The sequence below is a fragment of the Euprymna scolopes genome, chromosome 9 (assembly GCF_053919585.1).
Source record: "Euprymna scolopes isolate OS-2025 chromosome 9, ASM5391958v1, whole genome shotgun sequence".
Taxonomy (NCBI): Eukaryota; Metazoa; Mollusca; class Cephalopoda; order Sepiida; family Sepiolidae; genus Euprymna; species Euprymna scolopes.
The window spans coordinates 17,175,824-17,195,117 of NC_136490.1; the positions used below are offsets into that span (position 1 = coordinate 17,175,824).

A 19,294-nucleotide genomic window follows, 5' to 3' on the forward strand; every position below is an offset into this window, starting at 1 on the left:
CACAAATGTTTGCAGTTCGTTAGAGCACTCACCATTAAAATACTTGTAGAACAGACAAGTATTTTAATGGAATGTGCTCTGATGAACTTATTGCACTTGTGCCCCCTCAACTTCCATACTCCCAACAAACCTGCTTAGCAGCAAAATCACACCACTTCACTGTTGATGTCCCTAAATGCCAGAAAGCTTTCTGCTTTAATAGTTTATTCCCTAGAACAACTAGACTTTGGAATTCCCTTCCCGCTACCTGCTTCCAAAACTGTACTGATATGAAGAAGTTCAAATGTAATGTAAACCAGCATCTTAATCTTTCTTAGGTATGGTCCCAATTAGTAGCCCCTTACGTCCAAGTGGCAATATGCCTTGTTTAGGGTGAAGGAGAATAATAAAAGAACCATGTTTTGGGGTCAGTTTATTGCATTTAGATGTTACGCTAGAAGTAATACCAACAATTTGTCACTCTTATTTTGGAGGCATTTCCATTGCTAAACAGATTAAATGGATCCAACGTAAGAATATTTATTCTTTCTTTGCATATCTTTTCCAAAGTTGCTGTAGGAAAGGAGAAAAAGGCCGATGGATCTGAACAATTTGGGGTTTTGATATGAGCAGCATTTTTTTTTCCAGGGTTGCTATAGGAAAAAAAAAAAATGAAAATCGAAGAACCATACGAATTTGTGCCACATTTCTTATCTGAGGTATCTTTAATCACTGTTTGCTTCTCCCAAAAATAATTTGTATCTGATGCAACCCATAATTGTTTGCCTCAAGTCTAACTGGCAGCAGACAGTAAGCAACATTGCACCATAATTATTGCGGATTACCTTCCTTGAAAGAACTCTCTCTCTCTCACTCCCTCCCTCTCTCTCTCTCTCTCTCTCTCTCTCTCTCTCTCTCACTCTCTCTCCATCTCTTCATTCCAAGACATGTTCTTTCTTGTTTGTCTTTTTTATTTTTTTTTATTTTTTTGTGTTTAAATACAAATTATCAAATCCTTCCTTATTTCCCTTAGAGTGATCTTTTTCCTGAGAAACATACAAATGCTGACGAACCTAAGATGAAGAAAAAAAACAACAACATTGCTTCGCTTCAAATCGCAAAGAATGATATATATATATATATTTATTTATTTATTCTGCGGCAATTCTACCTGGTGAGTGCTTAGAAAGAAAGCAAAGATGGTGCATGTTGAAGAAGTTTCTAATTTGTTTTTAATTCCTCAGAGACAAGATTACTTTGCTAATCCGTTTCCTTTTATTAAGTTGAGTTTTAAGTTTTTCAAGAGGAAGATGGATAATTCAAACGTCTTATTTTTTTTTAATTTTTAGCTCATGGCTGTGAACAGGTGGTCTCAATAAAAAAACGAAGAATCAGAATAAAAATGGTTGCACAAACAAAAAATGTGGCAGAAAAATTTATCTAAAAGACTTCTTTTACATACAGTGCACGTACATAAACACAACTAAAATATTTTTTAGAATAGATTGCATGGATCCCAACTAACTTGAAAAAATTCTGTGAACAAAAGAAAAAAGAAGTCCCTATTATTGCTTTAACAGAGAAGCGTTCCCTTGTATTGGTCATACGTGATCGGCCTCGTAGATACGAGATAATCAGGTTGACACACCAATTCCTGTTAGATCACCAAAGTTAAGCATGGTTGACTCTAGTCAGTACTAAAATGGGTAAAAATTTAGAAATTATAAGTGCTGTATGTGCTCTTTGCTTATCTCGGCAGTGTTTCCAGTCTTCCTTACAACGAGAATCAAGCAGTGCCAACTGAAGAAAAAAGTGATTAGGTATTGTGCAACTCTTGCTTCACAATTCAGCACATCTCATCCATCATTTCTCCAGGATGATCAGATGGTCCTTGTCGTTACGACAGAGGAATATCAATTGCATGTGATTAAATACCAAGGAGGATTAATTTGATATAAAGAAATATGCAAATTAGGAGGTCATGTGTCTGAAAAAGTATCCGATTTAAACTTGCAATTTTAAAACTACTTTTGAAATTATTAAAACACCCAAAACTTATCTGAAAAATATTAACCAGAAAATTTTGACAAAAAAAACGTAACCCCCCCCCAAAAAAAACCCTGGGTACTCAGTCAATCATCTGTGTGATTTGCTTAATGAATAACACTGCAGACAATGGTGTTATCTGTTTTAATGACACCATGTTTGCCATTAAAGAACTGGTTCAAAGACTGTCTGTTCTCATGTGACCCTATTCTAGTGTTCAACACGATTAACTAAGTGGTTGACTCTTCATTTCTCAATTCTCCCATACCCAGGACAAGATCCATCACCAGAAACAGAAGAGCATTACTATTAAATAAGAAAGCATTTAATTGAAGCTAAAACTAACCTGTGTGCCCGGCGTTGCCCAGGTGTTTAGAGGTGTATTGACCAAAAAAAATAAAAAAAGTGGTAGTAGCAGGCAGGCTCGAACCTGTACCACAAAGGAAGAAAAAAATGTCAAAAAAAAATGTGACGTCTTTATTGTTGCATCCATTGCCAAACTGGAAGTGACAAGTGTTTAAATTAAGGCTAGTCGATCGAAAAGAGGGGATTACTCCGAAAATCTTGGCGAAAAAACCGACCCCTCCTTGTATAAAAGTGCTCAGTTGAGGGTGAAGAAATTAATGTTTTTAGCCAATTTTTTTATATTTGTCGTCCGAAGGGTCGAGCTTCGAAATGATACTGATCACGTGAAAATCCATCTCCTCTGTCGAAAATTTTAGATAATACAAATAAACATACATACATTTAAACAGAAAGGTGAGATTTATATTATAAACTAGCCGGGGGTACCCGGCGTGGCCTGGATATTTGTAGGTGTGTGCGTTGGGGGGGGGGGGTGATCAAAACAACCCTGTTTTTAAAAAAAAAACGTTGGCCGAGTGTTTGGAGGTGTAAAAGAAAAAAATGTTTTAGTAGGAAAGTAGGCTTGAACCCCAAACCTTTGACGTGGAGGTGAAAATGAAATGGAAAAAAACCCTAAGACCTAACCATCTCGGCCACGAGAAAAGAGGAATGAAAAGCATTTTAATTTAACGTTTATAAAATAAAATTAACAGGTGCGAGAAACTTAAGTCGCGTGATGTTTGACCTTGAAACATGACGCGGCTGCAAGCCAGTTTTCACTTGTTTTATACTGAAAAGCGAAAGATACACGGGACGCTCTAAAAATCTGGAAAAAATAGCGCGTGAAAGTCGGGCAAATTAAATAGACAGGCGACCCCCGCTCGTAAGTCTTAGATATTATCATTTAGACGTGATATAAAAAGTTTTAAGAAGGAATGAGCCAACCGAGAAGTCCAGCGGAAAAAACCTTTTACAGACATACACAAAAAGCGAACATACATACACACATTTTCGCTTTTATATATAGATATCATTGAAACAATTATCAATAAATTGCAAATGTGAGAGGAGCATTGTATTGCTTGTCCAATTTACAAAAATTCACAAGTGTTTAAAAAATAATATTGCAAATACAATGTGTAATGACTAGGGCTATGACAACAGCATATTCTTTTCATTGTTTTGACTCTCGAGTATATATCCAACAGACACAATTAAGCAACCAAGAACCATGTCACTCTACATAAAAACATATAAGATACCAATGGATATATGCCTGAGAATCAAAACAAGGAAAAGAATATGCTGTTGTCATAGCCCTAGTAATTACACAGCATTTATATATATGAAGAAGTAGCATTTGTGTGTGTGTGTGTGTGTGTGTGTACAACTCTCCTACAGTCCACACCACTGGACCGATCATGACCAAACTTGAAATGATGATGGTTTCCCACCTAGGGATGGTGCACACTATTTATCGAGGTCATATTTGATGCGGTTCTTCATAAACTCCCCACCTAGGGACGGTGCACACCAAGTTGGGGTTCACTACCATCCCGGGGACTACCACCATTGCGCTGGCCAACTTCTCTGTGAATTTGAATCAGATCACCCTCTTACATCGTCATCCCCTCAACCAATTTTGATGAAATTGATCCCTAACATAGGCCAAAATTTATTGCACTGTATCTCTTAACTTTGATTTTCCAAAATAACGCTGCTAAAAACAATGTAACGGATCATTAAAGATCTTTTTTTCTTGAGACGCATATAATTTTTTTGAAAATGTTAAGATACACATTAAAGATGACAGTCAAATGAAATAGAAACAACATTGAAGAAAGAAGATTGGCAAGATAAGAAGCTAAAAGACTAAGAGTTAGATTTAAGTCACTTCAAAAGGGAATTAAAAATGTTAAACACCTTAAGCAATAGTTGATCTTGCAACATCCACTTACTGCAAGGATGCCTGCGAAGCATGTACCTGAGCACACAACAAAGTCCTGTGTGAGGCGCAGGTCTCTTAAGTATATCTTTGATAAAAATGTGTTTGTGATACTAAACAAATGTTAACTATTGCTATTCTTTGTAATTGTTTCAATTTTTATGTGTAACAATATAAGTGTCAGCTTTGATATAATCTATTTGCTTTAAAGTTCATAGTTGGATTACAGTCACTTCAGGAGGAAATTAAAAAATTTAAAACATCATAAACAATAGTTGCTCTTACAATATTCATTTACCGCAAGGGTGCCCGAGAAGCAGATACCCAAGCATACAGTAAAGTCTCATGCGGAGCGTGGCTATCTTTGCTAGTGACTATAACCTCAATTTTCCAATATACTTAGTTACAAAAAGAAGCTGCCTTTTCATCAAAATGTGGCGTTTTTATGAAAAGCAGATTGTGATTCATGAAGAATAATCAACATATCCTAAGCGTGAATTGAACTCAACTCCAATCTATGGTTCCCCTTAGCCAAACTTCCACAAAAAAACACCCAACTAGCTACAACCACTATATATCGTTTTCCTCATCCTCTAACTGTGCCTTAATCTAAACATAGATTTCATGAACAAAGCTTTTCTCCCAGAACTGCCTGCCAATGAAACACTGTTCTGCTTCCCAGCTGAATACAACATGATAGCCTTCAAACCCAATGTAAACAAGTTCTTGTTGAACCGTCCCTATAATCAAATTCTACCCTATTTCATACATTAACGATTACTACAGTACAACCTAAAATTCATTAACCCTTATCCTCGAGTGGTCCTTAGGTCTTGATAAATGACTTCCAAGTAAAAAAAAAGGTGACGTCACAGCGAGGAAGAAGGAAAGAAAAGAGATTATAAAAAGAGAAAAATGTGGCACAAAAAGGACAGAAATAGACGTGTTACATACATGACCAAGAGCGACAGGGAAAGACGTATCCTAAACATGGCTGGGCAAAGGCAGAGTACTACATGTTCGATACAGCAGAGTCTTGTGACGAGCATAAGACTTTTGAACAAGAGAGAAGGCGTTATTCTGAGAAAGTACTTGTAAATAAATGTCTGTCATTTCTTTTGAACAAAAAGTGAGTCGATTTTTTTTTGTCTTTGTTTCCTTGCGACTGTCTGCATACTATGTGTGGGTCCCGAGTGTTTACATATAACGACTGTAAACATAGATCTGCTTCTGATGTCAAGTATTATGACATCCTTAACCACAAAAACCTTATTTTAATAAACGAGTGGCACAAACTGAATGGATGACAGAACAAAGCTTCAGAAACATTTTTTTTTAAGTTTCTGGAAAATGGAAAAGCACATCAGATTTGTAAGCCCCTTGAAAATAATAAAACCTTAAAATGAAATTATCTCTACTATCATATAAAAGTCACTTTGTGTGTGTGTGTGTGTGTGTGTGTGTGTGTTCCTCATAGGTTCCAAAACAGCTGAGCCTATCTTTTCCAAATTTCACACAAAGGTAATTTATATGTCTGACAGCGTTCTTAGATATGTTTTGCATAGAAATTCATCTGATAAGTATCGAAACTCGAAAAAATCTGATCCTAAAAATAGTCTTTCTTCTCTAACAAGTAAAAAAAAAGAACACTGGCCTGTGTAATGTAAAATATTCCCCTGTAAAAATTCTTCATTTTTTTTATCTATAAAAAAGACTATATTTAAGATCGTCAAGCCCAAATATCAGCTGACGTGACATTGTAAACAAACATAGACGAAATTTGATGAACGAGATTATCATTATTTTTTTTTATTTTTTTGTGAATTAGTCTACCGGGCAAATTATTCCTTCGAATATATAATAATCCATAGAGCATTGATTCTATAATAATACATAGGCAATTTGCATAAATTAAAATATTATGTTTTAGCATATTATACGAGCAGGCAACGCTACGCGGTCAGCTAGTGAAATATAAGCTTAATTTTCTTTTTGTATTAAAACGTTTTTGGTTCCTTTTAGTAGAGTACTTTTAACTATTTTTAACCATCGGCTCCCAAAGGATAGCATTTCAATCTTCTATTGTTTCTTATTCGGCAGAATATGTGTCTTTTAAAAATTGCTCCACATTTTATATGAGAGCACATGCCAACGAAGAGCAATATAATATGATCTTATATTAGAAATTAGATGCCAAATATGTCACAAGTTATGCAGGTTATCTGATGGTCTATAATTACATGAACAGATCCATAGCTGAGTAGAGGTTACTTGCAACAAGTGTCAGCTAGTCTTGCCCATGTAAAAGGTATGTGCTCGCAGGGGGGAGTTTCTTGGATACTTGCCGGATCCCATTTGCAGATCTCTTGAAAGGAAGTTGGAGCATATCCACACATTTTGGCACTATTCAGGAGAAGTCATGTCCAATATTTAGTAACAGCCACTAATATATTAGTGGGACCCACATTCTAGTATTGCCCACCCAAATTAAAGGACCTAACAATCTCCTGTTTCCATCTCTAAACCTCACAGAGATATTTTAGTTTATGTTGCTTTATGGTTGATTCAGAATTTGAGGTAGAGTGTAAATGAATTCAATCTACAAACATTATTAAACTAAAATAAATAAATTTATCTGAATAAGATTTTTAAAAAAACATAAAATAAAAATGTGGAAAAAAGTTATCTTTGACCCTCAACTTGCAGATGTAGCAAAATTTGTATTAAGGTCGACTGAAGAAAAGAAATATTTACAATAATAAATGTGCGGGTGCGTGAGAGAGAGAGAGAGAGAGAGAAAATGTGCTATTAAGAGAATAATAGGTTAAATCAAAGCATTTCTATATTATATCTACTTAGCCTAGGAAACTACTAGGCCCGCTATGTCAAGAATTTTGTACGGACTTTTGTCATAAGGTACAGTAAACTTAGTATGGTATCCATTTATCCATTTGACATATAGTTAAAGATTAATAAAGAATAGTATTTAATGCAAAAATGAACACCAATTTAACCACATTCAACCAACAATTTGGCATAAAACACTCTACAAATTTTAATAGGCACAAAGTCTAATATATATATATATATATATATATATATATATATATATATATGTATATATATGTATATATATATATATGCAACCCCCCCCCGACCTCATTCACTCTTTCATCCCAAAATAGCGAACATTTCTGTAAAAGTCTGAGGACGCTACAGACGGCCAAAAAAACGGCCGAAACAATAATGTAACTTAACAGAAAGATACGGTAATAAAAATAAAACGCATATTTGCTCTACAACAGTATTGAGCACTTTCTTCAGTTTTTATTAATTATCATCTCCACTAAATATATATATATATATATATATACATACATATATGCTATTATATAGACACGTCTGACTGAACACGATGGAGTTATACCTTTTTCTGATCTTTCGGGATATCTTTTCTATTTGCCAAGCAGTCTTTTTAATTTCGGCAGACATATTATATAGAATGGCGCCCAGAAGTTGTTGGTCGGCCATATTTTTTTTTTCTCAAGCACTTTCTATTAGGCATCCGATTATCATCAGGTACAACTGTTGTTGTTTTCTTTTCCTTTTCGGCTTGGTGCACACGATGACTAAAATTACTAGAAGCCATACGTACAAAAAAAAAAAAAAAAAAAAAAAAAAAACGACAGCCCTTTTTAAACCGGATCTCATTTAACACCGGGACAAACATAATAACACTATTTAATAACTAACATGAAACTAAATTAATAAACTATAAAATAGGAAAATCGAAACTAAAAATAAAATAAAATAAAAAAAAATTCGCCTCCAACCCTCCTGCACCCACCTTTATAGTCAATTAAAAAAAAAAAAAGAAAAGAAAAGGAAAAGAAAACAACAACAATTGCTCCTGATGATAATCGGATGCCCGATAGAAAGTGCTTGAGAAAAAAAATATAGCCGACCAACAACTTCTAGGCGCCATTCTATATAATATGCCTGCCTAAATTAAAAAGCCTGCTCGGCATATAGAAAAGATATCCCGAAAGATCAGAAAGAGTCCATCGTGTTGAATCAGACGTGTCTAAATAATGACTTGTTATACAAATACTATTATATAATATTATGCAATATATATATATATATATATATATATATACACACACACACACACTATTATACAATATCTATATATTATTTTATAACATATATTCTATTATATAATATACACGGTGACCTCAAAAAAAAAACAGAGGACATTCAATTGTTTTTCTGAGCATTTTACAATCAACGGAGAAAAAAAAGACCAAAGACCCTAGTGTTTTGATGTGATATTTTGAATATAATAAGCTAGTTATGACCAAAGTTTCATTTCATTCGGACAAAACACTAAGAAACGGGGCCTAATTAGAGTTGGGGCTCGTTTTTTTTTTTGGTCACCATGTATATACTATTACATATTTGAAAATTTTTGGGGGTACAAAATTTAATTGTGGCTAAATACAGATGATTAAAAAAAAAAATGAAAATAAAGGTTAATGTCCTATCTCACAAGGCAAAGGTGGTAATGAGTTAGCTTAGCGAGCAAGATTTCGAAATTATGAATTGGCCACCACAAAGTCCTGACTTAAATCCAATAGAAAATCTTTCGAAGACCTTAGGAGTGAAAGTTATTGACAGACATCCCACTAACACGGCGGGTTTGTGGGTGAGGCTTCAAAAAGAATGGTCTAAAATTAGTATCGAGGAATATCAAGATCTGTTCTTGTAGTCGAAGATGTGCAGCTGTCATTGAAAGCAAGGACTCGTTTACTAAATATTTTGAAAATAAATAAATAATTGTTATAATTCTTTTTCTATCCTTTGCAAATGATTCAAATTTTAATATGTTATTATGGATGATAACGACTGCCAGTCGTCAAAATTTCAGCTTTTCACAGTTGTTATTTCTAACAAATATTAGGTTTTAAAAATTTGTCTCTTAGTTTTAGACGCTACGTGGAATAGTCAGTGTAGCTTAACCGCCGTATATATTTTATAACTTACTAACTAGCTCTACCTACGTATTGAGCACTGTTTAAGTAAATACTTAAATTTTACGCATAAATCTATACTTTCGTATATAAATTTATGTGAGTAAATGAAGTAGTTTTATATATATATATATATATATATATATATATATATATACACACACTAGCATGGGGGCCCGGCGTTGCCCGGGTGTTTGGAGGTGTATGCTGAGCAAAAAAAAAAAAAAAAATAGGTCAATTTTTAAAAATTTGACCCCTATTATGACCCCTTAAAATTTATTGTTTGGGGCTCAAATCAAGTTATTAAGTTAGGCCCATGTCCGAGGAACCTATATCTAAAATTTCAAGTGTTTAGACCCAAAATTGTTTGAGGAGTTTGGTAGAGTTCTCAAAGGTCAAATCGTTGAACTTTGCCCCATTAAAAGCCAAATTTCTGGCCGAACCCCGATTACATCGATTTTTCCAAATCTCGGTACCCTGTATATCAAATTTCGTGTCTGTAGACTACAAATTGATGGAGTTATTGCTTAGGGAAATGTACACAGACATACACACAGACACGCATACACTTTTATTTATATATATATATATATATATATATATATATATATATATATATATATATATATATATATATATATGTATGATAGTCTGGAAAGAATAGCAGAGTAGAGAAAAGGAATTCATATAGAAGATAACATGAACTTTAATAGTTACTGAATTCAATAAACATTTATCTATTTAGCAGCCCTATATAAAATCATTTGATAATTATGTAGTAATACAAGCAGATTCAGAAATTTACGTCAAGATAAATTTCATAAGCTTTTGAGATTATGTTTTGTTACGAGTAGAAAAAGACGTGCAGCAGTTTGTCCATCCCAACTAATAGATGCACACATAAAATCAATGCTAATATTTGCTATGTTTTAGATTGTTGGTGCATGCACCATAAAGTATCCATCCCCGCTAAAAAAAAAATTAGCTGTAAAATGCATACGAAATAAAACATCAATCTAGTAATAAATAATATGTACATGTGTCTTTCGTGTGTGTTTTTGAATATTCAGGATGAATGAAAAACGATGATTGAGAAAACAAATCAGGATGTAAAATACAACTCATTAATTGTAGAGATAAAAAATGTACAACATATATAAGTATGATTCGATATTAAAACATAATAATTTAGAATATGGTCAGCCATCTAGCTTTATCACATTTACCACAAATAAACCCACTTTCTCTCTCTCTTTCATATATGTGTGTGTGTGTGTGAGAAAGAGAAAGAGAGAGAGAGAGAGAGATAAATCTTTAAAAAAAAACAAATTCGCTATCAAAGATTATTTCCAATAAATGAAAACAATATAAATCAAATATTTCGGTCGACTCTGACCTTCTTCGGTTAGAGACATTTGTTTTCTTCATTGCTAAACTATGACAAAGAATGCCAGTGAAAGTTGATCCAAGCTGACGTCAAATAAAGACGGCTATTAATGTTTTATATATATAATTAAATAATAATTATTCCTTTATGCCTATAGACACTGCTGCTTAATGCTTACGCAATCATCAGTGTAGGGTTATAATTCCTGCCGGTCAGGAGTTTCAAACTAGCTACAAAGCCACCTTTTTCTCTATTTGCTAAGCCTTTACCGCCAGGCCACCAAACAATAGCCACAATAATGAAGGGAATTGATAAATAATCAAAGCTCAATTTGGATGCAAGCATTGGACAATCAACACATATATATATATATATATATATATATATATATATATATATATATATATATATATATATATATATATTCCTATAACTAACCTTGTCAGTGTGTGTGTATAAAGTCTCTACCAAACTCCTCTGTGTATATTTGGTCTACTGAGTTGAAATTTGAGATATAGAGTATTTGTACTTCTAGTACACTTTTAATTTGATTTTTAGCTTGTAAAATGACTGCTAAAGTGGTCCAAATCGAAAAAACATTGACTTTCACATAGCTGCAAGTCGTCTACACACGTTCTTTTCTACACATGCGTTAATGATAAGTTATAAATTAAACAATGTTATTTTGTGCAGTTTTTGTAAACGTTCAGATCTAGTTCATATGCTAACAGATAAGGCTGAATAACTATATGTTTGGGTTTCGATTCTAACTGATGACACAGAAGTCCTTTTTATCTTACTTTTGAAATCATTATTAAATAGTCGGCCAAACAAAGTAATCAATACACAATTGACTCTGTAATAAAAAATATGAAATTTACATGAATTAAAATATAATATTAAGCATCTTTTTCAACCGAGCGATGGCAGGACGTCTGCTAGTACTCCTAGATTTTTTGTGTGTATTGATATTCATATTAAAAACCCTTTTTTCTATTTATTTAGGTATTTATTTGCTTCCTCACGAAAGCAAATGTGACACAAGGTCGTTTTTTAATGTGGATGGAAAACCAGCTCCCCTAAAACAAGGGTAAAAAGAAGGCACTCTGGCAGTATCCAAAAATAGTAATTGTCTCAGTATGAAGGGTTTCCCCTACAAAGTTTGTCTACTTTGATACTATCGAAAGCTTTTATAAAATCGATAAAAATGATGTATTATGGTTTATTAAACTTGATTGATTTTTTTCATCAATTGGCTAAAGGCAAAAATCTGTTTGACTGTGCCCCTTCCAGGTTGATAGACCTTTGGGAATCTGGCAAAAAGGAATAGAGATCACTTGTGATTCTGTTGCCAACGATATCGAAACACAGAATCGCGATCGGTTGGGCTGCTTACGAAAAACACAGCACCATTCTAAAATCGAAAAGAGTGCCAATAACTGTTAAAGTAAAAGTTTACTTAATTTATGTCATCCCAGTAGTTTTATATGGCCTTGATTGTATCACATGGACTAAACAACTAACCAATCACATTGAGGTGTTTCAAAATCACATAATGCGTTTCATTACAAGACATCATCTCATTGAAAAGAAATTAAATATTTACCCTCCATCAAACTACTTCCTTACCTCTTCTATTTGATAAAATCAAAAGTACAATCCTGAAACTTTTTGGCCACGTTAAACGATCAACGACTGGTCTGTCAAAGCTATGCTTTGGGGATATGTTAGAAGGCAAAAGAAGCAGAGGAAAGCCAAGGAGAAGGTAGAGAGAAAACGTTTTTGATTGGACATTTCCCAACAGTTGTGCGTCCATAAATAAACTTGCCCTGGATCGGAAGGAATGGTGAAAAATAAGTCACATGGGTTCGCAATTCGCACCAAGTGGAAGATGCGACTCATGATGAGTAATTTAATGGTGGAAACTGAAAGGGGGGGGGAATAGTTTTAAAAGCCGGTTTATCATAATTATTTGTAAGTTTCTGATTACTTCTTGATTGTCTGTGAAAGATTCAAGCCTAAAGTTAATCTCTAAAAAGAAAAAAAAAACATTTTTACAAGTGAAAAAAAAAAAAAAGTTATAATGAAAAATGTTTTCACAGCAGTGTTGGAAACTAAAAAGCTAAATAAATTCATTGTAAAAGATCACTTGAAAGATAAATATTTCAAAGATAATTAGTAAAGTCTTAGAATATTGAATTAAATAAATTCTACAAAAACATCTTGTTTGTAGAAAAAATGGCTTAATTAATCCCCAAAAGCAAGAGTTTAGTAACAGCTCAAGCTTTGCATAATCCAAACAACAGACAAAGCATTGCGCCTAAGTTCTACGAAAATCCAACATGTCAGCAAGTCAATTTTATTTTTCAATTTATGGCGGAATTGAGACGTTATTATCCCCTAATTTCTGTATTTTTGAAGATTATAAAAATATTAATTTAGGTGATTCAATTCGCCATTCAACTCGTGGTTTAATTAGAATATTTACTTTTTTTACATGATGACTCGATCAAGTGTGAAAAATGTAAAAGTGCATTTCAAGTGTGAAAAAAATAAAAGTGCATTTCAAGTGTGAAAACTGTAAAAGTGCATTTCAAGTGTGAAAAAAGTAAAAGTGCATTTCAAGTGTGAAAAAAGTAAAAGTGCATTTCAAGTGTGAAAAATGTAAAAGTGCATTTCAAGTGTGAAAAAAGTAAAAGTGCATTTCAAGTGTGAAAAATGTAAAAGTGCATTTCAAGTGTGAAAAAAGTAAAAGTGCATTTCAAGTGTGAAAAAAGTAAAAGTGCATTTCAAGTGTGAAAAATGTAAAAGTGCATTTCAAGTGTGAAAAAAGTAAAAGTGCATTTCAAGTGTGAAAAAAGTAAAAGTGCATTTCAAGTGTGAAAAATAAAAAGTGCATTTCAAGTGTGAAAAAAATAAAAGTGCATTTCAAGTGTGAAAAATAAAAAGTGCATTTCAAGTGTGAAAAAAGTAAAAGTGCATTTCAAGTGTGAAAAATAAAAAGTGCATTTCAAGTGTGAAAAAAGTAAAAGTGCATTTCAAGTGTGAAAAAAGTAAAAGTGCATTTCAAGTGTGAAAAATAAAAAGTGCATTTCAAGTGCGAAAAAAATAAAAGTGCATTTCAAGTGTGAAAAAGTCCATGAAAATCATTGATTACATTGAAAATTTATTCATGTAAAAAATAAGCAAAAACGATTTCTTAATAGTTAAAGAGAATACAGCAAGTTGAATGCAAATTCTGTTGGCTTCCTTTTTGTTTTTTTGACAATTTTACAATAAAATTGCCCCAAAAGGTGATATATCTAGATATGAATATATCTGTACTGGTAACCAAAATGAATATTGAAATGCTCATATCTTGGTTCTATGAAATGAAACTACATGAAAATTTGCAAGCTTTTTGAAGATTTTAATACTATTTCATGGTTACAATTTTATGACAATTGGTAAAAAAGAATCTATATTTTCAAACCAATAAGATATGGCCAAATTTGCCTACATTTGTATGTATAGTGTCATGGCAAGCCAGCTTTAGTTTTGCTGTTTTGGGGTGAATTTTGCTTAGAGCCTTTTCTTGCTTGATTGTCTGCCCTGTGGCTGTTGCATAGGGGAGTCATGTCAGAGACATGTATAATGTGGGACTCAGAACATAGGATGATAATGACATTTATATATAGATTACACACACAACGACGACTGTGACGATTATTGGGGACTTCATATTATTATTGCAGAGCTGGGACATTCATACAGTTCTTGTTAACACAGACGAGGGGGTTATAAAAAGTTCATTAAAGATGATGAAAAAACACATTTACCTTTTCGGTTGTAAGGACGACACAAAGATAACCAGTTACAAAATATTAAATGATTTCTTTATTCATCTATCGGCCGATTGATGATGTCAGGAATTCAAACTTGTATGACTACATGGTCTACTCTTCTCCCCACTTCACTTCTAAGGGGATCAGTTCCGCTAATTCGCTCCTGACTCTATCACTGTGACTGTGATTGTGATCTTCTGTGATTATTTGATCCTAACTTCGGATTCCATTTCAATATATTGAGAATCTACTTTGTTTATGATGTCACAAGTGTGCTGTTAACCAACGTGATTAAATTTTCATGTGGATTTTACATATGTCTGTCCAAACACACTTTTGGAAAACAAAGAATTCCCAATTTTAATAGTTCAATATCTATTTTTAATCATTATCTTTAGACTTGCAGTGTCCATTCTTTTAACTGACAGATTTAATATCCAGTTATTTCTAAGATAATGGAAAATCGCTCTTTTTGACATAAATAATATTTAGTCATTTCTAAAAGATTTAACAATCGAATGCATTCCTAGGATTTTAATTATCCATTATTTTTAACACTTGCCTACAGGGTTCGATTTTAGCCTTTTCCTAATATCATTTTCACTAGTCTGCCTTCTTACTTACATGAGAAGGGGACAGCCCTTCTTATGTAACATGGCCTTACCAGACCACTAATATATACATGTGTGTGTGTGTGATTTTAAAAATGGTGCCGGAAACAACTAGAAACTTGAGGTTTTGCCCGTCTTATGCAGGCTTGGTAAGAATAAAAATGGTCGATGATTAGGCAGTTACTGACGGGGGGGTGGGAAGAACGACATATTTAATATGTAAATTAGGAAATCATATACATATATATATATATATATATGTTTGTGATAATTACAAAAAGAACAAGCCATGTATGCATGGTCCTCCTCTGGCACTGCATGTGAGATGAAGCCACAAAAAATAGTGAAGAAATGATGAATGCGAGAAGTATGAAGGGCCAACATTGCCTTCACATTTTCGCCAAGTTTCAGAAAAATCTAATGGATGGAGCAAAGGTTATGGGGTAAAAAGTGTTATTTTTTGCAATTTTGGGACATTTGTGACCGCTTTTAAGCTCATTGGAATGCCGAATCCCAGTGAAAATGGACAAATAGTGCAGTTTCACGCCATGGAAAACCACTATATAGGTATACATATCAAGTTTTGAGTAATATGAAAAAAGAGTTCCAAAAAGCATGTTTTTTAGCCTTAAAAGTCCCAGAGGGATGCAAACCAGAATTTTGCCAGGGTCACCCATATTGAATTTATATTAAGAACAATAACTTCCACATTTTGGCCAAGTTTCAGGAAAATCTAATGGATGGATCAAACGCTATGTGGCAAAAAGTGTCATTTTGGGCCCTTTTGGGACTATTTTTGACCTCTTTTGAGCTCTTGGGGATGCTGAATGGCAATGTAACTGGATAACGGTGCAGTTTCAGGCCTTAACACATGTATATTTGAGTTGACCACCATGAAAAACCTTATATAGTCAGACATATGAAAAAAGAGCCACAAAAAGGGGTGTTTTTAGCACTGAAAGTCTCTGAAGATGCGAACCAGAATGGATAAATTTTCGCATTTAATACTAATCCCTATTAATCAATAACTGTTCATTGAACGGATACCATAAGACATAGTTCGGTACACCTTATAATAACACATTTTTGCAAACCTAATCTATCTTTAACCAATCTTTTTTATTTATTCCTCTTTCTCTCAAATATAATTTTATTAATACCTCCCATGTTTCCTTTGCTTTCACCTGTAAACTGAACCTGCTACCTCAACTGTTCTACTTATGCACGGTGACCCCCCAAAAAACGGGCCCCAACTCTAATTAGACCCCGTTTCTTAGTGTTTTGTCCAAATGAAATGAAACTTTGGTCATAACTAGTTTATTATGTTCAAAACATCACATCAAAGCACTAGGATCTTTGGCCTTTTTTTCTCCGTTGACTGTAAAATGCTCAGAAAAACAATTGAATGTCCTCTGTTTTTTTGGGTCACCCTGTACTAAGCCAAAAACTCTCATCTACTCTTTCAATATGGTCAAACTATCAAAGTCTACTCTTTTGCACACACCTGCCTATACTGTCCAGATTAATTCTTCTCTGAAATCATCAGAATTAAGCCGGCCTTAAAGACATCAAACATCCATCAAATCATTCTTATATCATTAAACAAACAATACATATCCTCAACTCTCATTGGTTAGGTTCACTGCACACACCTGCCTGATAAACTCTTACTTTCATCAATAGTGGAAACACTCTGTTATATAGTCATGGCAGAAGTTCTCTGAACCTACAGCATCCATTTCTAATTCTTGCAATAACACTACCACCTGCTCCACCCTGTGTTCCAATGGTATCATCAAGATAACAAAACTTTTCGAAAAATTCAATAGCTTCGCCATCCAGATATTCTTTCTCCACATATGAGTTGTCACCCATCTCTATTTTTTTGTCTTCCATTTTTGTCTCATATACAAATTGGTTATCTTGCAACAAATGCATGTATGGCAGCTGCAGCAGCTGTATGAAAATGACCGAGCTGTGTGTGAGGTGACGTCACAGTGAGAAAGGCAGAAATAGAAGAGAAGACAGAGATAGATGTGTAACACAAGTGGACCGAGAATGACAGAAGAAGGCGTGCACTAAAAACGGCTGGACAGGAATGGAGTAGCACATGTTGAACACGGTAGAGTCTTGTTAAGCACATTAGAGTGTGAGAGGACTTTTGAACAAGAGACAATAAGTTATTCCGGAAAGTACCTGGAAATAAATGTCTGTTGTTTCAACGGAAAAAAGTGAGTCAAGTTATTTCTTGTCTTGGTTTCCTTGTGTGGATCCAGAGTGTGAAAATCTAATCACTACATTACAATCCTCTCTCTCAACATACCTGTAATTCCACTACACTTGTATATATCAAATGCTTATAGGTGCCATGAAAAACTGAGCAAGAGAACTTTCGGTTTGTAAGAAGTTTTCCAGCACAACAACCATGGATAATCACTTTGATCTTAGGAAAACTCATTTCCAGACTTTTAGTTTCCATAGCATTCTTCTTAGTTTTCAGCTTAACAAATCATTTATTGTTTCACAGGCAACTACTAAATCATCAGCATTTGGTATTTATAATTACTTTGCTTGATATGAAACAGTCTTTCTCAGAAAATTATCTATATGTTGGTGTTGTATATAACATGTGTAAACAAATTGAGCTTAGGTATTCCGGACGATGTCAAAACATCGTTAATTTACTAGTTGCACAGCAGCAGCCGTTTACATAATGGCTAGAAGCCTTGACTGTCATATGTGTGGTGGGGTTTCGATCCTGGCTTGAGGTAGTTGCTTGTCTAGCCGCACTGATGAGCTGTGATACGGCGAAACAGTACTGTATGTGGATGACTATATATATATATATATATATATATATATATATATAAACGATGAGAATAATGGAAATAGAATTCCGATGAAATAGCGAAATAAAAAAGGCACACACCAAGTTGTGTGTTCATCAAGGAAGTCTCGAAATAGATGAAACGTTGATGAACACATAACTTGGTTTGTTCTTTTTTATTTCTTTGTCTCTCTCTCTCTTTCTATATATATATATATATATATATATATATATATATATATATATATATATATATATGGGAAAATAAAAGAATTTAAAACTGTAAATTAAAATTTACAATTAACTTTATTCTTCAACAGAATACTCTAAATACAATTTTCAAAGTCCTAATTCTACGGAGTTTCAAAGAATTTCTGCAAAACTGCAAACACAGTACAACCTAAAAGTATTCAGAATTTTAAGTCCTAATTTTTTATGAACGTTAAGTGGATTTTAGCGCATTTTGAAATTTAAGCCATTGGACCTAAAATTCTGAATATTTTGCTTCTAAAAAGGAGTTTTCTTTCGCCTTTCGGATTACCAATGAGGGATTCATTAGCCACGCTGAAATGTTATTCCGATTTTTTCTTCCCCAATTGTCTCATGTATATATATATTTTAACTGTTTTCCTTCCAATTTATGACCAAATATCATAAATTGTTGTTTCATCTAATGCATGAACAAGCAAATTCTAGCTTTGATACAATTATAATTTGCTAATCTTTTACTTCTGATGAGAAGAATAGCAAGAGTGACATTCTTTAAAACTTTGCGGAATACGGACTTTGAAATTTTTCTTCTTTATATATATATATAAGTGAGAATAAGTGTGTAAGGACACTCCTCAACCCATATACTAAATGAATTTTTGATCTTCAGACTTAAAATTTGGTATATAGGGTACTCAAACTTGTTGAAAACGTTTTAATAGGTTGTCCTCTGAAAAAAAAAGCTGCTAAGGGGTAAAAATTGAAAACTGGATACATGGGAGTCATCGGATTTTTATCTGTTTTTCAACTGTTTCATGGTTGCGCTTGTATGTGAATCGTTCACATGACAGATTACTTATGTTAAGAATAAGTAGGTTTGAAAACACTTTTAAAATATCGTGTCAAGATAGCCTGATGGCTATTGCACTTGACTCAATGTCTTTTGGTTTTGATCTCAGCTTGAGTATTTTTTCTTTACTTACAAGTGAACTGCTTAGAAAAAACATAATACTCGTATGCACATGTCTGAATTTCTTTCCGTTTTTTTGTTTTTATACTTTATTTTTTATAAAGAATGTAACGTTAT

At 33.5% G+C, this 19,294-nt stretch overlaps 1 protein-coding gene across 6 annotated transcripts in view; it reads right to left on the reverse strand.

The window, feature by feature from the left end:
• Nucleotides 1-19,294, reverse strand: part of LOC145284444 (RAB11-binding protein RELCH homolog) — a 2,006,047-nt gene that overhangs the window by 708,500 nt on the left and 1,278,253 nt on the right. The window lies entirely within an intron of this gene.